At 34.3% G+C, this 22,411-nt stretch overlaps 1 long non-coding RNA gene across 3 annotated transcripts in view; it reads left to right on the top strand.

The window, feature by feature from the left end:
• The window catches only part of LOC102003199, a 161,497-nt gene that overhangs the window by 92,855 nt on the left and 46,231 nt on the right, over nt 1-22,411 (top strand). For 2 of the 3 annotated variants that reach the window (XR_001235327.1, XR_001235325.1), the window contains exon 1: nt 6,917-7,091. The exons of the other annotated variant lie outside the window; for it this stretch is intronic. This is a non-coding gene — a long non-coding RNA (uncharacterized LOC102003199). Of the gene's footprint in view, nt 1-6,916; nt 7,092-22,411 lie in introns of those variants that run through there. 3 annotated transcript variants of the gene reach the window in all.

Here is a 22,411-nt window from a genome sequence, read left to right as displayed (position 1 = left end):
CTGGGCTCAGTGTCACTCCTGTGAAGGTGGTGGAGAGGAGTGCTGTCTCTCCCCTCCAGGGCAGCTCACTAAAGGTGCCACATTTCCCAGGGTGTCAGTGTTGCTTCTGTGATGGTGTTGGGGGGCAAGGCATAGTTCACCAGGCCTCCTGAAGCTCTCCAGGGCTCAACAGGGTTCCTGTGACTAAATGTTTCTTAATCAAAACAGAGAAACCATAAATTATAAATAAATATAAATTTTCTGAAATGCCCACTGCGTATTTGTATGTTAACAAATTGACAGTGCAAATTGTCTTGGAATTCTTGAGCTGTGATCTAATTCTTCCTCATGAAAAACAAATACGATGAATGTATAACTTATTTTCTAGGCTCTCTAGCAGTGAAGTTACTGTGCATTTTGTTAGTCTTATTTAAATTTTAATTTTATTCCCTTTGTCTACATGCTTGATGCTAAATCTTGCCATATGCATGCTGGAAAAGTGTGCTTATATTTCAAAAATGTTTTGAAAACTTTACAAAGTACTTTGCATACATTGATACATTGTTGTGTTTGATCCTATTTGATCTTAACAGTTGCACTTTGCATTGAGACATTATTGTTTCCTTTTTACAGATACAGAAACCAAGGCAGGTAGAACTTCAGTGATGGCTAAAACCACACAATGAGTGACAGTAAAGAACAATGGATTGTTAAAATATACTATGATCTGGCTTGTCCTGAAGTAACATTGTTATATGACATGTTCTCTCTGTGGTAGGATGGCAAGTTCTGTCCAGCTTGGATTAGCCTTATACTGGAGCTACTCTCATTTAATGGAGCTATCTCTGTTTAAAAGTGATAGAGTATTTTAATAAGTAAACAAACACAGACACAGAATGGATTTTTTTTTTTGTAGTCCAGTTTTGTAAGGGAGAAGTTGAACCAATCTTTTCGATACTTTAAAAAGGAGAGAAAAGTTATAGGAGAGAATGAAAAAGTAAAAAGAGAGAATGAAAGAAGCAATGCCTGAGTTTTTGTAGACCTTATTTTCTGGTTTATGATGATGTCAGAAGTGGAGACAGAACTACTGGCAGACTTGAGATTCAGGAAGTGATTTTGTATTTGAAGAATTGCATACCCTATTTTGCTGAAAAATTAGAAGGAAAACTTTAAAATTTAATTCATTTGATAATATAGTTTTGGAAGAAAAATGTTTTTGTTAAGGAGATGAATTTTAATAACTTAAGAGATTTAAGTATATTAAAAAATTAATTCTAGTTCATATAACTTTAAATTGCCCCTCTTCAGTTTGAAAAACAAAACTGAGGGTTAGTTTGTTGCAAAAATAATAGTAATTACCATTTTCATGATGAAACATTTACCATCTAATGGATATTGAGATCAGCAATAGCTTAGGAAATAAAATTAGAAAATTCTGTCTCTATTAACGTATTATTTTCCTATAGAATTTAAGAGTCATTTTTATTATATGTTAGGGTCCATTCTATGCAGAGACCCTCTATTTTGTCCTTCTCATGCATATCTGTAACAAAATCAGGTCTGACTATAGTAGATTTATAGCAAATTTTATTATCTGGCTATACAGGAATCCAAACACTAATATTATTCTCAAACAATTGGTAATCCTGCAACCTTTCCTCTTGAAGAGAACTTTAAAATTGTTTGGTTCTGTATTAAAAAATATAGGTAGAAATTCCAATTTAATATATATTAAGTTCACATATTTATTTTGAATGACTGGTATTTTCATAAGACCAACACATACTATACTTTCAATTTAGGATGTGATATGTCTTTTAATTTACTTAGAATCTTTAATAATATTTTATAATTGTGTCCATAAAAATTCTGAAACTTTTTTTAAACATATTCATTCCACTTTAATTAATATAAAAATAATTGATTTGTTTTTACACTAATTTTATATCCACCATTCTTTCAAAATTTGATAGAATCATTTAGATTATGTGCAAATAAAGATGCTTGTCTCTTTTACTAGTTATACTAGTCATTTTCTCATATTATTTCTTTATAAAGACTCTTCAAAATATCATTTAATAATTAAGACAGCTGAGAAAATATGTGACTAAATACTAAGATTTTTTTTGTTTACTCTGTCATGCTCTTAAATTTTTGGATAAATAATCTTAACTATGTTGTGATACTTTTTTCTGTTTCTATTTTTAAAAACAGTTAAATTTAGGTAAGACTATTAATATATCCTTTTTAAAAGTCTTCATAGTATGGTACTACTGCTTTTTTCTTCTTTTATTTGATAGGGAGATGAATTATGTTGCTGGTTTTTTCAAACTGAACCACATTTGAATTTCTGGAATGAAAGTAACCTTGTTTTATTTTTCTTTTAGTACACTGTTAAATTTGATTTGCCTATAGAAAGTTAGGTCTATAAATTTTATACTGTAAGTATTGTTTTGCTGGTAGGGTTAGCTTGATGGAAAATTCTTTTGAAGCTATGTCCTAGAGAAATATTTGCATGCATGCAAAAGGGAAACATGTGTATAGATATTTACAAAAGAAAACAAGGAAAAAGTTTTTCTACCAATTTAGAGAATGACTGAAAATTTTGATATATTCACTTTTTGGAATACTATGCAGCCATTAAAACAGAATAAGGTGCATACATTCATGCTACACATAATGTTTCAGTCAATAACGGACCACATGCACAGCCATGGTCCCATAAGATTATAATGAAGGTGACAAACTCCTGTCGCCTAGTAATACTGTAGTATAGCACAATCTACTGTGCATTTGCTTGTGCTGGTGCTGATGCAAATAAATCTACTGCATTGGAAGACATGTAAAAGAGTGGCACATACAACTCTTTACAGTACATGGTACTTGGTAGGGATAATGAACAAGATGTTAGTGGCTTATTTACTATGCTCTACTTTTCATTGCTATTTGGGTTATTCTTTTCTACTGATAAAATGTTTATTATAAAAAGGATGCCATGCAATGCCAACAACAGCCTCACACATCTCTTATTTGCTCTCTGTTAATTACATCAAGAGGCCATATTGGGTGGTCTTCCAGGTTTTCACAAGTCTAATCCATATTTTTTGCACAATGATGAAATCCTCAAATGACATATTTTTCTGAATATATATCCCTGTTTTCAGGTGAACATATCTGTCTACTTTCATACACAGGTGTGCCCGAGGCAATATTTCAAATAAAATTATAGAAGTTACAGCATAATTAATAAGAATAATGTGAATTTTGTAAAAAATCAACTAAACAACAATCAGTATGTGGATGTGTATGATGGTGTGCACCTCAGTGAGTACAGAGATAGGTGAGGAGGGGAGACACTGAACAGCTCAGACTGTAATCTCTTGGATGGGATTAATTAGGTGTTCGAGAGAATTGTTAGTTTTTCTTTTTTTGTCTTTTTCTTGGTTTAATTTTTTACAATGAATATCTACTACTTCAAATAATTATAATAGTAAAAATAAAATTGATAGTTATTCATAAGGCAAATAGATCATATAAAATATTAACACGTTAGACCTCTTAGAAAGACGAGTACTCTAGACAAAGGCATGAATGTTTTAAATCCAAAACATACCCTAAAAGTGTTTCAGGCACCAAGAGAAGAAAGAGAGACAAACATCTATGAAGTTTTGGAGCTCCTTGAAGCCACAGCTTGAAAAAAATGTCACAATTTTTTTTTTTTAGTTTTTAAATTTCTTTTTATTTTATGAAAAAATAAAACAAAATTTCATAAAAATAGAGAATAACAATAGTCAGTACACTGGTTACCATCATCGTCAAAGTACAAGACATAAACCGAAATGATTCTTTAAAAAAAGAAACACATAGGGAATAACACACAAAACTTTCTTTTTTTTTTTAGACTCTTGAAAAACTGTTTTGCACCACAAAAACTTGTGTTTTTTTTTTTTTTTTCAAAATTGTCTGCTTTCATTTTTTTTCCCCTAGGCAGAAGGGTTACGGAGGGCACTATTGTCTCTTTTTTTTTTAAATTGTATTTTAAAGAGAAAAAAACCCCCAAATTTCAAAACAAGATAATAGGAGAGTAACGATGGTTAATATATTCCTTATTGTTATCTTTAAATTAGTTACTCAAAGTACAGTACATCGGCATTTAATTGTCCAAATAATACTAGCACAAACCTTTCTTTTCAGTAAACTAAAAGAAATTAGTAGTGTAACTATCTTAACGATCTTGTATATATATTTAATTTTACTTTTCCTTCTTTTCTCCTTTTTAACAGACACGGCCTTTATATTATTATAACACTAGGTAGCTGAGATTCTTAGGTGTCTGTTACACACAGACTCATGGCCAATTTGAATTAGTATTTAAAACAAGCAAATATCAGGGAACAAGAACTATGCAGACTGACTCTTGATGACTGACCTAATGGTAGAGATCTAAGGTCTAGAATATTGTTCTTGACTCTTGGGTCAAAGTACAAACTCTGGTGAATGAGCCCTCTTTTTTTGTTTTTTGCTTTCATCCAACATTGCTGTCCTCATAAAGCTGTGGTATTAAAGTGTTCTCTGAATCACTAGCAGAAGACCAAAAGAATTTTTACAAGAAGTTTAGAAAAAGGAAACTGTGACTCAAAAAAATTCTAACTTGCCCAAGTTCAGGTGAGTCAGTGGAGATGCTGAGCAGGGCCTGGGCCAATCATTTGAAGCGAATTCCTTCTTTGCTTTTCCAACATTGTAAGTACTAAGATGAGCCCTTGTGAGGTTGTGTCCCTCCACTTGCAGCCACAACACACCATAAATAATGCTATTTTAAAATAACAATGAACAGATGGGATAAATCTGTTTTTGTTTGAGTTTTAAAATACTTAAAGATTGTCTTGTTTTCATAGTTTTGGTTTTCAGTTTGGTTTCAATAGCCAATGTATAAACTGACTAGATTGTCAGAGATTTAAATCTCACAGATATCCTGTGCTTGTTTTTTCCTGCATTTACATCTTATGGGAGACAGCGCCAGAGGTAACATAAATGTAATATAAATAGCAATGTGGTTGCTTATCTGAAATCTATAAACATACATGGTTAATCCATTTAGATTCTGTACATGAGTTTAATATGAACAAAAATATATTTTTCTCAGCAAGATTTTGATATATACTTAATGATCCTTCTTATTTCATGTAGTAACCATTGATTTTTCTAATAAAAGATCACTATGGGGAAATGCTTAACATCAAGAAATAGATACATTGACAAAGTGCATTTAAAAATAATATTGGTAATAAAGATCTTCATGTTTGTATAGTCAGGTTGACCACAGGTGATTGAAAATTAAAATATGGCTAACATTTGTGTATATATATTTAAAGAGAATAGAAAAAAATAAAAATGATACAGAATTTCAAAACAAGGTGTAGGAAATTAACAATGGTTATTATCCTGCATATTGTTATCTTCAAAGTAGTTGTTTATATTACCAGATACAGGCATGCAAAATTGATCAAACAGCATAAGCACTAACTGTTCCTCTCAGTGAACTAATAGAAATTAGTAGTACAATTATCTTAGCTATCTTGTGTATATATGTATTTTCTCCCTTTCTTTCTTTTCTCCTTTCCCTCATCCAAGTTCTTTCCTTTTGAGCAGTTTCTTTCCCATTCACAATATGTATTATTTTGGTTTTAGCTTTATGTAAAAAAATGCTTGGGGAGCTTTAGAGAAATGGCTTTAGGTTCAGTGTTAGAGACCCATTTGAAAGTGGCTCTGTTTGGAAACCTTCACTGAGGGCTGGAGCCTGAGTGTTGCCAAATTGCATCCTAACTGGTCTGCATGGCCTAAGAATGACTTTCACTTTTTAAAATGGTTGATAAATATAAAAGAAGAATACTTTATGACACATGCAAATTATATGAAATTCTAATTCATAAGTCACACAAACACATTCATTTCTTTCTTCATATTGTTTATGGCTGCTTTTTTGCTATAATGGCAAAGTTACAAGTAAACACAGAAACTAAATGTCCCTCAGAAGCTAAAATATTTACTATTTGGCCCCCCAAGGAAAAAAGTTCTTGTGGCATGTGTACGATATTCAATAGTGTATTTATTCATCCTTTTGTCCATATACTGAGCAGAACTTTCCTTGAGCATTGACTCTGGACCAGCGTTAAGAATGGAGAGGTGTGTCAGACAAGCCCGGTGGCCTAGATGTCATTACGTGAAATGGCTGTATGTCATGAAGACAGTCATATGAAAGATTTTGCAAACAAATGACTGGGCAGAGAACAACAGTCATTTTAGGGAGTATAAATTCTTTCCTAAGACTTGTATCATGAGGTTTGGTGAAATGCACGCAGACTGTGAGTTCTTCTCTCTACCCTCTCCATCAACATCCTGAATTTCCCCCTCTCTGCACATGGTTACATGTGTTCTCTGCCTTCTTGAGATGAATACTGTGGAGATTAGCAGCTCCTGTCACTGACAAGCATCTGGCTCGTGGCTTTATCTGAAATGATATCACTTTAATCCTCATTTTCTGCAGGATACACATTGTCTCTCTCACTTTTATAAATGAAAACAACTGCATTTTATAAAGGTCAAGAAACTACTAGCAGGCAGCAGAGGCAGACCTCACACACAAGGACTGCTTGTTTCCTAAGTGAACCCTTTCTATGTCAATTTACTGTTTTCCTCTTTTAAAAGTCAAATTCCTTCTCACAATGCTGCCTTTTGGTTATTTTAAAAATGTCAGTGTTAGGTAAGTCTCTTGGGCTATGGTTATGTGACAGCAAATAAATACTTATCATGAAATATGCTGTTCCCGTCTTTGTGGGTGGCACTGTCTTTATACAAGAATGAATTCAGGCTTGCATCTCATTTTTATTCCTAAATTTGTTTCTAAACCATTTTGTACAGAAGAATGAGGAATCAGTGGCTCAGTCTAGGCTGTATCGCAGGGAGTGCAGTGTCATAGTAAGACTCCTGATTTGGCAGCAGAAGGAGCATAGGTCTCATTGTGTCTACCACTTTCTCAATATGGAACCTTGATGACATCCACTCTCTGAGTGCTGGTTTTCTCACCTGTAAATTCACTCATGCTGGAGTTTCAGGTATCTGTTTATTCTCCATACTTATATGGGCATCTTTAGAATTAGATTCCATTCAGTCCTACTGTCAGTGACCTCTGGCTGTTAGGATGATAGAGTCTCAGAGATGGGAGGAACGGTTGAAGTGTAATGGTCAAACTGGCTTCATTTTTTCTGAGGCTTAATTTCTATAAGTATAAATGGAGGGAAATAGAATCAGTACTGTTTTATAGTAATCATGATATGGAATACTAACTGTGTGCCAGGAGTGACTTTAAGCATTTTATTTACATGAGCTGACAGATTTAGTCCTCAAAACAACCTATGAAGTCATTATTAATATGAACCACATTTTGCAGAAAGGAAAATTCAGATGTAGTGAGGTTTAGGGAGTGGAGAAACCTGGTTTTGAATGTTGAAAGCCTCGTTCTGGAGCCCAATCCTTAATAATTATGCCATAGTTCCTGCAGAACTGTGTTACAGTTTGTTAAGAAAAATATATAATGCAAAGTAGGTTTTCAGGAAATGCTGGTTGCCTTTGTATGAAGAATTTTTTTTTTTGATACCAGGAATTGAACTCACGATTTCACACTTGCCAGGCAGGTGCTGTGACGCTGAACTATATCCTGGCTGTTTTCTTAAACATTTTTAAATTGACAGACAACATTGTATGCATTTATCGTATATATGATGTTTTGAGATATATGTGCAGTGTCTCAGAGAGAGAGAGAGAGAGAGAGAGAGAGAGAGAGGCAGATGGAGTTAACTCTAGCTAATTAATAAATATAACCCTCAAAAAATGTTTTAAAGAAATGTGATTCATATTCACACCTATTGAAATTACTTAGGGTGGGGGCTAGGGGGATGAATTTATCAGAAATGCTTGGATTTCCCCTTGGACTTACTGGATTCTGGAATTTTACATTTTTTGCAAGCTTCCCGGCTGAATTTTATTACACTATAGCTTGGGAGACTCTACTGTAGAATCACTTAATGTGGTTTTCTAACAGTGCAGAAACCTTTTCATGGCACTGCAAAAAAGTTATTCCCAGGCTTCATAAAACTTTCTGGTGGTGGTAAACTTCCTTTCTCACAAGGAAGTCATCCTATTTTTTTAAAGTTTAGATTATTAGAAACATCTTCTTTGTAACTGAGTGAAAGAAGGATCTTCACTTTCCTTTATCTCCATGTGACCTATTCAACCTTATGAGTCACACAGGTATCAGCATCAGGAGGCAGCAGGAAAGCCCCTGACAGAGCATATGAGCTTGGAGATTAGACACATTCATAAGCCTGGCAGATGGAACAGAGTCTCTAGGGTCAACAGTGACCTAAGAGTCGGTCCTTGCGGTGATAGCTACCCTAGTCTGGTGAAAGGAGCTTACAAAGGAACCAAACAAAGAAGTCCAGGTAGGGGAGAAGACTCATGATGACATCACAAGGGAGAGAAGCAAAGCATGGAGAACAAACTCAGGTGCTATGATGGGGATTGGGGTATTGGTCATAGGGATAGCAGTTCTTAAAATCAGTGTGACGTCACCACCAGTTGACACCAGTAAAACTGAGTAGCTAAATCATGGTTCCTTAAGTTTTCCCTTAGTAGGAAGGGAACTCATGTCTCCATATAGCAAACATTAATATTGAATGAGCAAATAAAAATGATGGCCAGGTAGTTTTAGGCATGGAGATTGCCAACCAGGGAATGGGGCACATTTTCTCTATCTAGTCATCAAAATATTCAAGGGAAAGTTTTCCAGCCTAAATATTCTGAGTTTTTTCAGCTGTCCAGCATAGGAGCATCATATTTGGTTTCCGGAGGCTTTTCCTGTTGGTAAGTAACTTGTTCAGATGCTCATTTGTCAATATCCCCTTAAAAGGTGGTACCCAGTGCATGGTGCTAGTATGGCATAGCAGTGCTGAGTGCATTCTCAGACCCTCTACTCTTGTTTTATGCACTAGCTCACCACTTTCTAACTAGGCGGAATGCCTATCATCAATAAGTCACTACAGCTAAGGCAGTCTGAGATTACATTAGCTTTTCTAGCAGCCAAATTATGCAGTTGGCTCATATTAAAATTTCTGTCAGAGAAATCCACAAAGCTTTATTATGCAAAGTGCTATTAAGCCAAGACAAAATTGGCTTGTATTTGTGCAACTGAGTGTTTGATCCTGAGTACAGGATTTTACATTTATCTCTGCTGTAATGCATCTTATTAGTTTAGGCCCTATAGTCAAATATGTAGAATTTAAACATTTAAAAATTCTACTTCTGTCATCTAAGACATATAGCTAACCTGTCTATCCTATGCTATCTAAAATATTACTAAGCCATCTCATTTAAGTCACTAATAAAGTATGGTAATAGTAATAGGCTTGTTTCATTTTGCTAGAATCTCCCAAGTTGGCTTTGCTACATATGACAATAGGGAATGGTGGTGTGAAAATGCCATGTTATGTCCTGTGGCTAAAAGTTCATATTTTTATAGCCCAGTTCCTGCTCTTCAGAAATTCATATTGTAATGAGGAAGGCTAACAAATTACTGTACCTATGCTCCACTATGGGATGAAGGCTGTGATAGAGGAATGCACGAAGGGAGGGAGTAGCATCAGGACTTTGGAAGAATAATCACAGAGTGATGAAAATCCATTTGGAGTCAAACAAATCTGCATAGTTCAGAAATACTTCTTTCACGCTATTTCAATCTTATGAGACTTTTTACTTTCACCACTCTTACGTGATACTAAAAACTAGTACCAGTGTGTTTCTATTAATCCTTAAGGCAAAGCCCATGTTATAGCCTGGTAAACAAGACTTTATGTTGTCTGGATTCTCTTACCAGCTAGGACAGAACCATTGCTTATTGCCCTTTTATGAAGAATATTTTCCCCTGTTTTTCTTTTCCTGTGATTTTTTTTTTAATCCTTCCATGTTTGCAGTCCATAATGGTTACATTCCTTATGTGGAGTTGGTACATGTACACAGCACAGCCTATTTCCTTTTTCACCCCCTTTTCCTCCCTCCCACCTTCTCTAGATCTCTTGCTATTGGACCTTTTTCGCTTCACATAATTCATGTGTACTTCCACACCCCCAGTCCTGCCTCCCACTGCACCCTTGACTAAGGGTACTGCACTCCGTCACAGATGGCAACAATTATCTCTGTTTCCATTTCAAATTACAGTTGTGTGTGCGTGTGTGTTTAAACAATGCTATTGGCTCTAGGGTCCCACCCTACTGTCTTGTTTAGCCTAAGTTGGGTTACAATGCCAGAGCTAGTTTAAAGTAGTTCTAATCAGGTCTCTCATGCAAACCAAAATAGTCGCAGGAATGGCTAGCCTGTCGCTCCCCTCCACCCAACATCAGCCAGGCCAGACATCTTGCTTCAGGATTCCATGGAAAATGTCAGACATATTTTATTTTAGTTTATTTAATTTTATTGGTATAATTTAGATATACAAAATGGTCATATTCATTATAGGGAGTTTCTATCTGTACATGATATATCTTGATTACTTTTTCTTCACCCATAAGTCACTTCTAAATTAGTGTAGAAGTAAATTTTTTAACTATTCAGTAAAGCTAGAGATATCTGGAGAACTACACAAATGGATGTAGGGTTAACTCACTCTATACAACTAGTCATTGCATGTGTTTCAAAAAGAAAATGGGCTCTTTCTGAGGATGGAGGACTGGATCTGGGGATGTCAAACCCAACTAAGTGAAATGTAATCTTACAGCAGTTTGTTTAAAAGAAATGATCGTATCTTTCCCTTTTTCCTGTAAGTATCTCCTTAGCTTTCTATTGATGTTGATCTGGTGGGGCAGAATATACTCTACTTCCAAGGTTTGATAAAGCTGGGATTCCACCCCTCTCTTGGTAACTATGTGAACCAGGTGTGTCACAACCTACCTACGCCTCTGTTTGCAGGACTATAGAATGGTGACCATCAGCAGTTTTTTCCTCATTAGGCTGTTGGCGGGATAAACTTGGAGTTACAGTGCTTAGGTTAGCACACTGTATAAAGAAACTGCTCTTTACATGTGAGCTGTTTTTGTTGTGGTGTTGAGAAAGTGCTCTGAAGATTTGCCTGTTGCTGGTGCCAAAAATAAAGGTGAAAGCACTAACTTCCCATACACTGCGTAAGTATAGCTTCTGAATGTCTCTAACAATGTCTTAGGAGTGTTGCTATCTAAGTTATGGACATTTTGGGAGAAGTGAGCTTTGTGAGGACTGGTGATGGTAGTGCCATGCTGTGCAGTACAGAATATTCGGCAGCTTTCTTGGTCCTACCCTCTGGGTGTCAGTAGCACCTCTTCTCCAAGTTGTGACAACTGAAAATGTTGTCACAAGTGTAATGTCCCTTGGGTGCAAATAGCCACTATTCTAGGCCGCAGTGGGATCATAAATCACCTTCTTCAGTTCTAGCATCAAATAGCTCTCGTTGTCTTTTCCTGAGGACTGTGAAATTGAGTTTAAGGAAATCTCTTTTGCTGTGGTGGGTCAGATCTCTATCACATTTAAGTAGATGTGTTCCTTAGAGTGAGAATAATGTTTTTACATTGTTGACAGGGTACTCATATAAAACAAATGCAATATACTCCAGTGATCTTTCTGGTGTAATTATTTTATATCCAAGAACTATTAATGCCCTGGAGTGGGGAATAATAGAGCATTGCATGTTACTTTGTTCCTTTGGTCCAGTACCGAATTCTGCAGGAGGAAAGAAGGAATTTTCATTAACAATAAATGCCATTTTCAATAAATACTCTTAGGGCTCATTAAAGGCAAAACCCTGAACTGGGGAAAACAAGTGGTAGAAAAATGATATTTCACATAAAATAAATGTGCTAATTGGCAAGAGTGGTTCAAGAGGATTTTTCTGCTCTCCAGACCCTTTGAACTTTTCTATTTTTCCTTGGCAGCGGAGTATAAAAATGGACGCTTTGAGCCTTTTGATGACATTTTGTTGGAGCATAAGACATATTGGTTTTAGATTTGTGATCTGCAAGAATTCCATCTGCACCATTCACTGGGGACAGTGCCACTGATGGCGAATCCAAATGGTCTATACTTATTTATTTGCCCAGTAATAAGAACATATTAAGCTGAAAGAACAATTTAATTCGATTTGGAGAATTGAGTCAATTATGTGATTCCTCAGAATGGCTTTTGTGGGACAAAAAGTGGCCTCTTATTTCTGTAAGAGCAGTTGCTTGCTTTTCTTTCTGAACTGACTGTAGAATTTTGCAAAGGTAGCACTGTGAAAGGATGCAGTTCTAACAGGTGAGGGCTAGACGTACATAGCATAATAAAATCCACAATTCTGTGTGTTTATTTTTTATTTTTATTTTAAAGAGAATAAAAAAACATTTAAAAAGATACACAATTCTTTTAAAATCAGTTACTTGTGCCTTCATTCCAACTCAAGTTAATAGTATCAACAAATTTAATGAGTTGAGATGGTATCATTTTCTAGCTGTGTTTCTTTGAGAAAAGGCCGGCAAGAGAATGAAATATGAGTTGCTGGTTCGACCTTGGGGGACCAATTATGTAGCTTCAGTTGGCAGCTATTGTCACGGCCATTTACGTGTCAAGGCTTTGATATCCATTTGTAACAGTAACCTTACATTTAAAAACGCTACTACTTTCTTTGGCAGCCTTCCTAACCTAATTAGGAACTAACGCAGACTTGTGCATTTCTTGTAAACACATCAGCCAACCATAAGGGTCTGGCCAGGGCTGGAGCATGATTTGAGCTTGATGGGAAGGTTTATCTTTTTTCCTCCTTGCTATAGTACACTCATGGGTCTGGATTCTATTCAGCAGAGCTGCTTTTCCTTTTACTTCCCAGTTTTTGACATTCTCCATTGATTTACTCTTTGGTTCTCCTTCTCTCTTTTAATCATTGCTGGGATGAGTTTTATCTTTTTCCTTTATTTTGCCCTTATTGTTACTGTTTTTTATTTTCACAACTTTGTCAATTAAATGTTTGTGAAAGGTTAGTCTAATGTCCTCTATACAGGAAGGAATAAAATTTAATGACACGTCAGAAATAATCACTATTTTTCCAGTGAAATGAATATTACAAATTTAATTTTCTATAAGAAAATTTTGACAGGTGGGAAACTTTTTTTTTTTTTTTTGCATGGCTGTAGCAGTAACGTGTTATTCAGATGGGCACACAGAATCATGTACCAATCTTAAAGTAATCTGTAGTGCAATGAGCACTTAGAAATGGCCATGAGCATGTATGTTTACTACAGAGATGAGGTGAAACAAACTATGCCTTTTAGATTTTGCATAGCACCAGTCATGAGAACATAATCATCAGTTTGGACTGTGAAAAATATTAACATTAATAGCTAATCTTAAGATTCTATTACATGCCAATTCTGTGTTTGTGATGTGACATATTCTTCATTTAATCTTTGCAACAATCCTGTGTAGGTGAAAATCATTTTCATTTTGCGTGATATGTTTTCATATCATCATACAACTAATATATTTGATTCTCAAACCCATAATATCAACCACTATATTTGTCTTCCCATTAATTTCAATAGAAACTTTTCATAATCTTCTAGAAATAGTGGATTAAAACTGACACTGAATAAAATAGATGTTACCTGTTTTCGGGAACGTGTTTACCTTGGCTAGGAAAAGTCATATTGAGTATGAATGTTTCTATGCTTCATTTTACCCCTTAGATATATTAACAGGTTTTAGTAAATGATAATGAGTTGATTTGGCTTTTCCTTTAAACGTTGGGCTATTTCATCTATAAAACTTGTACCTTTAAGTTAATTATTTTACCAATTTCAGAAATAGAATTCTGTTCAGCACAGAGCTAAGCGCAACATGCAAATAACAGCTCTCCTTAAAGTTTTTGGTCTTGGGAATAGGTTTACAGCTAGTGGGAAGTAATAAGTTACTAATGGAGATAAAATAGGAACAGAGTGAACTTCAAAGGGTGAATTAGGAGGTATCAGTGCTTTTCAGTTTTTGAAAATATGTCATAAATGGGTTTTGGATTTTGTCATTTTGTGATTTTTCTTTACTTTGTTAATCTGACTGATTATGTTGATTAATTTTCAATTGCATGTCTGATTAAATTCCCGTTGGTCATGGCATATAACTCTTTTTTATATTTTTGGATTCAATTTGCAAATATTTTAAAAGATTTTTGCATTTATGTTCATGAGAGATGCTGATCTGTAGTATTTTGGTAATGCTTTTGGTTTTGGTTCTTAGAGTGATACTGCCTCTTTTAGTGAATTAGGAAGTGTGCCTTCTGTTTCTGTCATGATTATAGAGAATTGGTTTAATTTTATCCTTAAATGTTTGACAGAGTTCACCAGTAAGCCCGATGCAAAAGTTCTGGAAGATTATTAATCACTTTAATAGATATTGTCCTATTTAGATTGTCTACTTCTATTTGTGTGTGTTTTGGCACATTTTGTCCCATTTCATTCTAGGTTATTAAATTTGTGGGTACAGGGTTGTCCATAGTATTCCTTGTTTAACTTTTCAACGTCTTTGGGACCTGAAGTGATATAACGCCTTGGATTTCTGAGATTAATAACTTGTGTCTTTTCTCTAGTTTTTCCCCCTTGGGATAACTACAGGTTATACTTTCATTGATCTGTTGAAAAGAATCAGCTTTTGGTATTTTTGATTTTCTGTTTTAAGTTTCGTTGATTTGTTAATTTTTACTATTTCTTTTCTTCCAATTATTCTGGATTTAATTTGCTTTTCTTTTTTCTGATTTCCTTAGGTGGAATTTGGGAGACTGATTTTAGATGTTTCCTTCTTCTATTATATGCACTCAGTGCTATAAATTTGTCTATAAATAAATATTTTTCCCAACTCACAAATTTTAACTTAGTTCAAGTTATTTTAAAATTGCTATTGAGAATTTTTTAACCATGTATTTTTTAGACAGGTGTTGTTTAATGCCCAGGTATTTTGGGATCTCTCAGTTGATCCCAAGTAGTTTAATGTTATTGTGGTCTTACAGCAGGCATTCCATGGTTTCCAATCTTTCAAGTTTGTACCTCTGTACTTTATGGTCAAGAATGTGATACATCCTGGTTAAAGCTCTCATATGAGCATAAGACCAACAGGTATTCTGCTGTTGTTTGATGGAAATTTGACCTTTTGTAAAATTGTTATGTAGTCTCCTCTTTATTCCTGATAAATTTCCTTGCTCTGTCTGAAATTAATATATTTATTCCTACTTTCTTTTGGTTAATGTTAGCATGCTGTATCTTTATTCATCTGCTTACTTTCAACCTATATGTGCCTGTATATTTAAAGTGGTTTACTGTAGAGAACATAAAGTTAGGTCTTGTCTTGATCCATTCTAACAACCATTATCTTTTACTAATTGCATTTAGACTATGGATGTTCACAGTGATTACGGCTGTAGTTGGATTAGCACCCAATACAGTTGTTACTCTCTTCTACTTGTTGCCCTTGCTTTTGGTTCCTGTTTTTACCTTTTATTCTTTTTTCTGTGTTTGTGGTTTTAATTCAATAATTACATTATTCCATTTTCTCTGTTAGAATATTAGTTATAGTTCTTTTTTAACTTTTTTTTCTGGTTGTCCTAGAGTTTGCAAAATGCTACCATGGAAGCTTACTTTCACCACTTTGTGGGTACCATGACTGTTTATAACAATAAACTTAATTCTTCTCCCCTATTTCTTATATCATTTGTTTTGATTATATGCTAGCACATACATACATTCAAATATAAATAATGAATACATTTTTAGTTTTCCAGCAAAATATTACTTACTATACTAATTAAAAATAAAACATAAAAATTTTTATCTTACCTTCACTTATTACTTTCCTTAACTTTCTGTGGATCCAAGTTTTTGACACTTACCACTTTCCTTCTCTCTAAAAAATTTAACATTTCTTGCCAAACAAGTCTACTGGCAAAATATTTCATCAATCTCTTTGTCTAACACAGTCTTAGTTCTCTTTCACTTTTGAGGACAATTTCACAGGGTACAGAATTATAGGCTGATGTTTTATTTTCTTGCAGCATTACCAATATTTTCCTCTACTCTTCATACTTCCATGGTTTTAGGAAAAGTCAGATGGAATTCTTATCTTTGCATAAGATATTTTCTTATTTTGACTGTTGTTAAGATTCTTTCATCCTTCTATAGTTTGACACTGATATACATAGATATAGTGATGTTTATTTTTGTTTTTATCCTCCTCAGTGTTCTGAGTTCTAGTATATGTGGCTTGGTGTTTGACATTAATTTAGAAGAAATTTTTGGTCATTATTGCATTTTCCTTTCCTTTCTCATTTTAAAGAGAAAAGAATAAAATAACAAAAACAAAGACAAAACCAAAACCAAAACCAAAACAACACAAAAACTATAAAGATGATACAGAATTTCAAAACAAGATGATAGGAAATCAACAGTGGTTGTTGTATTACTTATTGTTATGTTCAAAGTACTTGCTCACATTACCAGATATAGATATGCAAGATTGAGCAAACAATTAAACATTAACTGTTTCTTTTAATAAACAAATACAAATTAATAGTACAATTTTCTTAGCTATCTTGTATGTATATATACATATATATTTTTTCCTTTCCTTCTTTCTTTCTTTTCTCCTTTCCCTCATCCCAGTTGTCCTTGAGCAGTTCTTCAACTCAGAAACTGAGTTGAGCAGTTTCTTTCCCTTTCACACTGTCTATTGTACCTTTCAGATTTTATTTATGCTTTCAGGTTCTTACACTAGGGAGACAATATGATGTTTATACATGTGGGTTTGATTTATTTCACTTATGAGTATGGTCTCTAGTTGCATCCATTTACCTGTAAAAGCTTTATCTTTCTTTATAGCTGAGTAGTACTCCATTGCATAAAAGTGCCACATGTTTTTTTATGCATTCCTCAGCCTCTTCTTTTCTTTATTTCCCTTCTGGATCTCTCCTCATGCATATGTTACAGTTTATAGATGTCCCACAGTTCTTCATTATATTGTATTACTTTTTACTCTTTTTTGTCCTTGATTTTTAGTTTTAGTGGCTCCTATGAAAATATTTTCAAACTCAAGGATTCTTTTCTCAACTGTATCCTTTGTATAAATAAGCTCACTAAAGGCATTCTTCATTTGTGTCACAGTATTTTTGATACTAAGCAGTTAATTTTTATTCTTTCTTAGAATTTTCATCGCTCTGTTTATGTTGCCCATTTGCACATGCATGCTGACTACTTCTTTATCCACTAGAGCTCTTAGTATCCTACTAATATTGGTTTTATAATCCTGGTCTTGTAGTTTCAACATCCCTATCTTGTATGAGTCTGGTTATTACGATTGCTTTGTCTCTGCAGACTGTGACGTTTGCCTTTTAGTATGTCATGTATGTTATTTTATAAGTAGACAGACGTGTGGTACAAATGAAAGGAGTTCTGATAGACAATAATGTTGTGCTGAGCTTCACTGGGTAGGGGAAATGGTCTGTAGTCCTATGATCAGGTCTCAGTGTTTAGTGAGCATATACCTCTGGGTTCTGAACTTCGCAAGTCTTCTCAGTCTTTCCAATTTCTGGAATGGGCTTGAACTGAACATTTTCCTTCCCCTGGTCGGTTAGACTCTGAAAAAATCCAAGCAGGTGAGGATCTGGTAAGTAGTTTCTCCCAGGAAAGATCTTTTATAGAACAGAATGTTCTGGTTGGTTTAAAAATAGTCCATTGACCTTCTTGCTAAAAGCACAGGGGGATTTTCCTGTGGTAAATGCTCTGCAAACACTGTTGAAATTCTAATGGGAAAGTCACAAAAGAGTGTGGCACTTGATGACTGGGTCCATCTGAAGTTATTTTCTCATCCATGCAAATGTCCAGCAATTCCCGAGATTCAGTCCAGGTTTCCTCACCTCACCACGGATTCCCATGGAAGTTTGTGCTTGTTTCTACTTGAGAATCCATGGTTGTCCTTTCTCACCTTTGACTCTCTCCTGTGCTGAAGCCAGTGATTTTTTCCTGTGACACTACATCTTCGACAAATCTAAAAAGAGTTGTGATTTTTCAGTTTGTTTTGCTCTTTACTTGTTAGGACACAGGGGTGATTTCCAGCTTCTTACATGCCAGGTAGGAAATTTACCTTCTCCGCTTCTTTTCACAACATGATAGATCTTAAAGCTCTTTTGTACAAGAACACTGAAGTCTTCCTTAGTGTTTTTAAAATACATAATGGCATAGCCTTCCTTTGGCAATTGTATACTGATGCACATAAGTGCTTGCTTGTGTTGTTTCCAGTATTTATGTCAAATAATGCTGCAGTTATCAATATCATTTATGCCTTGTGCATGAGCAGGTTAATCTGTGAGAAAAATTCTCAGATATAGAACTACTAAGCTAACAGACAAATGACAAGTTAACCTGTGTGATACATTTTTGGACACATCCAGTAGCAATGTAAGTCTAATTTTAACCCAGTGAACTAATACTGAGACAAACATTCAATGAATGCTCAGAATTAGCTATTCACTCTTCTAGGAGCTTTAAATGCATTATTAAATTTAATCAACCCTATAATATAGGTACTATTTTTCTCTATTACAGACATAAGAAAAATGAGGCCCAGAGAAGTAATTTGCATATTTACCCACCAAAGAAAATCCTAGGACCAAGTGACATCACTGGTAACTTTTACAAAGCAGTTAAAGAATTAACAGTAATCCTTAAACTCTTCTAAAAAGTCAATAAAAAGAAATAAATTCCAATTAATTTTATGAGACCAGCATTACTTTGAAACCAAAGCCAGACAAAGATGCTAGATAAAAACAATGGGCCAATATTCCCGATGAACATAGATGTAAAACTTTCTACAAAGCAATGGCTAGTTAAATTCAACAGCACACTAAAAGGATGATATACATGGCCAAGTGTTATTTCTTTCTGAGCTATAAGAGTAGTTTAGTATATGCTAATCAACATTAACACACCACATTAAAAGAAAAGTAAAAACTCTCATGATCTCAATAAATGCTGAACAATCAGACAAAAATCTAATACTTGTTTATGATAACAATTCCCAACAAACTAGCTTTAAGAAGAATTTACCTCAACTTAACAAAAGCCATATATAGCAAGTCACCAACAATATCACACTCAATGGTGGAAAATGGAAAAATTTCCATCTAAGATCTAGAACAAAACAAGAGTGCTCAGTTTTACAATTTATCATTAATACACTACTGGAAATCCTAGCAAGAGTGATTAGGCAAGAAAAATAAATAAAAATAATTTAACCTGGGAGGGAAAAACTAGGAATCTCTCTTTTCAGGTGATATGATTGCATAGGTAGATATAAAGACTCCAGAAAAAATTACTAGAAGTTACAGAAAACTCACTGAAGTTCAAGGATACGAATGCAGCATACAGAAATTGAGCACATTTCTATACAATAACAATGAAATGTGCAAAAAAAAGTTAAGAAAATATTCCTGTTTCCTATAGCATTGAAAAAAATAAAATAGTTGGGAATAAATTTAACTAAGGTGGTGAGTGACCTGTGCATTGGACAGTGTACAACACTGACAAAGACATTAAAGAAGATGCAAATAAATGGAAAGATATTCGTATTTATGGACTAGAAGACTTAATGTTGTTAAAATATCAGTAATATTCAAGACAATATGTGCAGTTAATGGAATCTCCAGTAAAATCCCACTGACTTTTTTTACACAAATACAAAAAAATTCTGAAATTTAGATGGTACTACATTAGACCATAAATATTCAAAACAATCTCAAGCAAGAACAAGCATATAGGCATCATATTTCTTGATTTCAAATATTACAAAGGTAAGTAATTAAGACAGTATGATACTAGCATAAAAACAGACATGCAGACCAAAGGAACATAGTACAGAGCTCTAGCTCTACCTTTGTGTGGCTAACTCATCCTCAAAATTGGAGTTAAGAATAAACAAAGCAGAAAAGATGTTTTTAAACAAATGGTGTAGGGATAAATGGATATCCACATGCAAAAGAATGAAATTGTATTCTTTTTTTAAAACATACATAAAAATTAACAAATTGATTAAAGGTTTAAATGAAAACTCGTGGAAGAAAACAGAGGAGGAAATATGACATTTATCCAGATAATGCATTCTTATTTATGACACTAAAATAACAAAATCAAAAATAGAAAACAGTATAACATCATTAAACTAGAAACCTTTACAGAAAAGGAAACAACTGGCAGAGCACAAGGGCAACATACAGAATAGAAGGAAATATTTACAAACTGTACATTTTATAAAGGATTAATATCCAAAACATATCAAGAATATTTACAGCTCAATAGAAAATACTTTAGTAGATTGATTAAAATGGACAAAGATACACATGAATATTTTTTCCCTTCCTTTTTTCTTTTCTCCTTTCCCTCATCCCAGCTGTTCTATCCCTTTGAACTGGGATAATTGTACTGCTGGTGTCTGTTGGTTTGTTGAAAAGAGCAGTTAATGCTTAAACTTTTTTTGAACAATTTTGCATGCTTGTATCTGGTAATCTGGACAACTAATTTTGAGACAACCATATGCAATATAACAACCATTGTTGAGTTCCTACCATCTTGTTTAGTGAAGCTCTGTTATCATTTCTAATGTTTTTTAAATTAACTTTTTATTCTCTTTAATTGTTTGATCAATCTTGTGTTCTTGCATCTGGTAATCTGAATAACTTTGTTGAAGATAATAATATGTAATATAACAACCATTGTTAATTCCTATCATTTTGTTTTGAAATTCTGTATTCTTTTCATTATTTTTGTGTTGTTTTGTTTTTGTCTTTGGTGTTACTTTGTTATCTTTTTTCTGTTTAAAATAAAAAATAAAATGGACAAAGATTTTTTATAGACATTTTTGTAAAGAAGATACACAAAGAGGCAGAAGGTATAGGAAAAAGTTCTCAATATTGCTAATTATCAGAGAAATGAACATCAAAACCCCAATGCGATATCACCTCACATTTGTTAGCATGGCTGTTATTAAAAAAAGGTAGCAAGTGTTAATGAGGATATGGAGCACGCAAAACCCCTGTACGCTGTTGCTTAGAATGTAGTGCAGTTGTGGAGAACATCATGATGTTTCTCAAAAAATTAAAAACAGAGCTATCATATGACCCAGCAATCCCACCTCTGGATATATGCTGTAGATGGGCTAGAGTTGAAGTGCATTCTGCAGGAATTAATATATTAAAATTTAATCCCCATTGTGAGGTATCAAGAAGGTAGAAATATTCTCATGATGGTGTTTAAATGTGGAGCCTTTGGGAGTTTTTAGGATTAGATAAATCATCATGTGAAGTCTCTATTATTGAATAGCAGTAACTTTCTGTGGAGATGGGGAGAGACAAGACAGACAGTCAGATATGTGTATACATGTATGCTCTTTGTATGCTATTACTAGATGTAGCCTCTTGGCCCACAACTATGAGCAAAAATAAACCTCTCTTCTTTATAAAATTTCCCGGCATCCAGTATTTTACTATAGGAATGCAAAGTAGACTAATACAGTTGCTATCTATTCTCAGGCTACTAAATAATTTATCTTTTCTTCTTATCTTCACTTTCAAGTTCAATGCTGTCAACCTGTTCAAGAAGCTTAGAATATTTGGGACAGAGCAAGTGCTAGGGAAATGCCTCGTCTCAGAGCCATGAAGGCCAAGAGTTAGAAACACAGACAGTGAAGCCTGATGACCTGAGTTTGAATTTCAATGCTGCTACTTCCTACTTATGTGACTTTAGGTAAATTATTTAGCATTTCCCTGCCTCAGTTTCTTCATAGAATGCAGGGTATAATAAGAATCCCTGCTTGAAAGATTACTTTTAGGATTATGTGAGTAAATGAGGATATGCAAAGAATATGAAATACACCCAGCCAGCAGTAAGTGGTTGCTGTTCTTTCAGATTCCTTGTCCTCATTGCTCTGGACTTCCTGCCTCGGTAATCTACCTTCTCTGCCATTCAGAACTCGGATATACTGCTTCTTAGATATTAAAGAGCAAGTGCCACTCCTATCAAGGGCATTTCTCTTTAAAACACTCATGCTGAAGAGTCTTGAAATATTTTGTCCACTAAGAACTTAGTATACCTTCTTGGCATAGCTCAAGTTACACCACACTTCTCATTTCTGGCTCATCTCAGACATCTGCATTCTTTCTTTCCCTCACAAGTAGAAAGATATAAAGACCTTCAAACATATGTTGCTTTTCTTTTCATATGAGATACACTTTAACTAGGAGCTGAGGTGGTGACATGCCTAGAGTTTTTATAAGTTTGTTATTGTGTTTTCAATA

The sequence above is a fragment of the Chinchilla lanigera genome, unplaced genomic scaffold (assembly GCF_000276665.1).
Source record: "Chinchilla lanigera isolate Chin_1 unplaced genomic scaffold, ChiLan1.0 scaffold00004, whole genome shotgun sequence".
NCBI lineage: Eukaryota > Metazoa > Chordata > Mammalia > Rodentia > Chinchillidae > Chinchilla > Chinchilla lanigera.
Note: the sequence above shows the minus strand (reverse complement) of the source record. Positions and strands in the feature narration are given on the sequence as shown.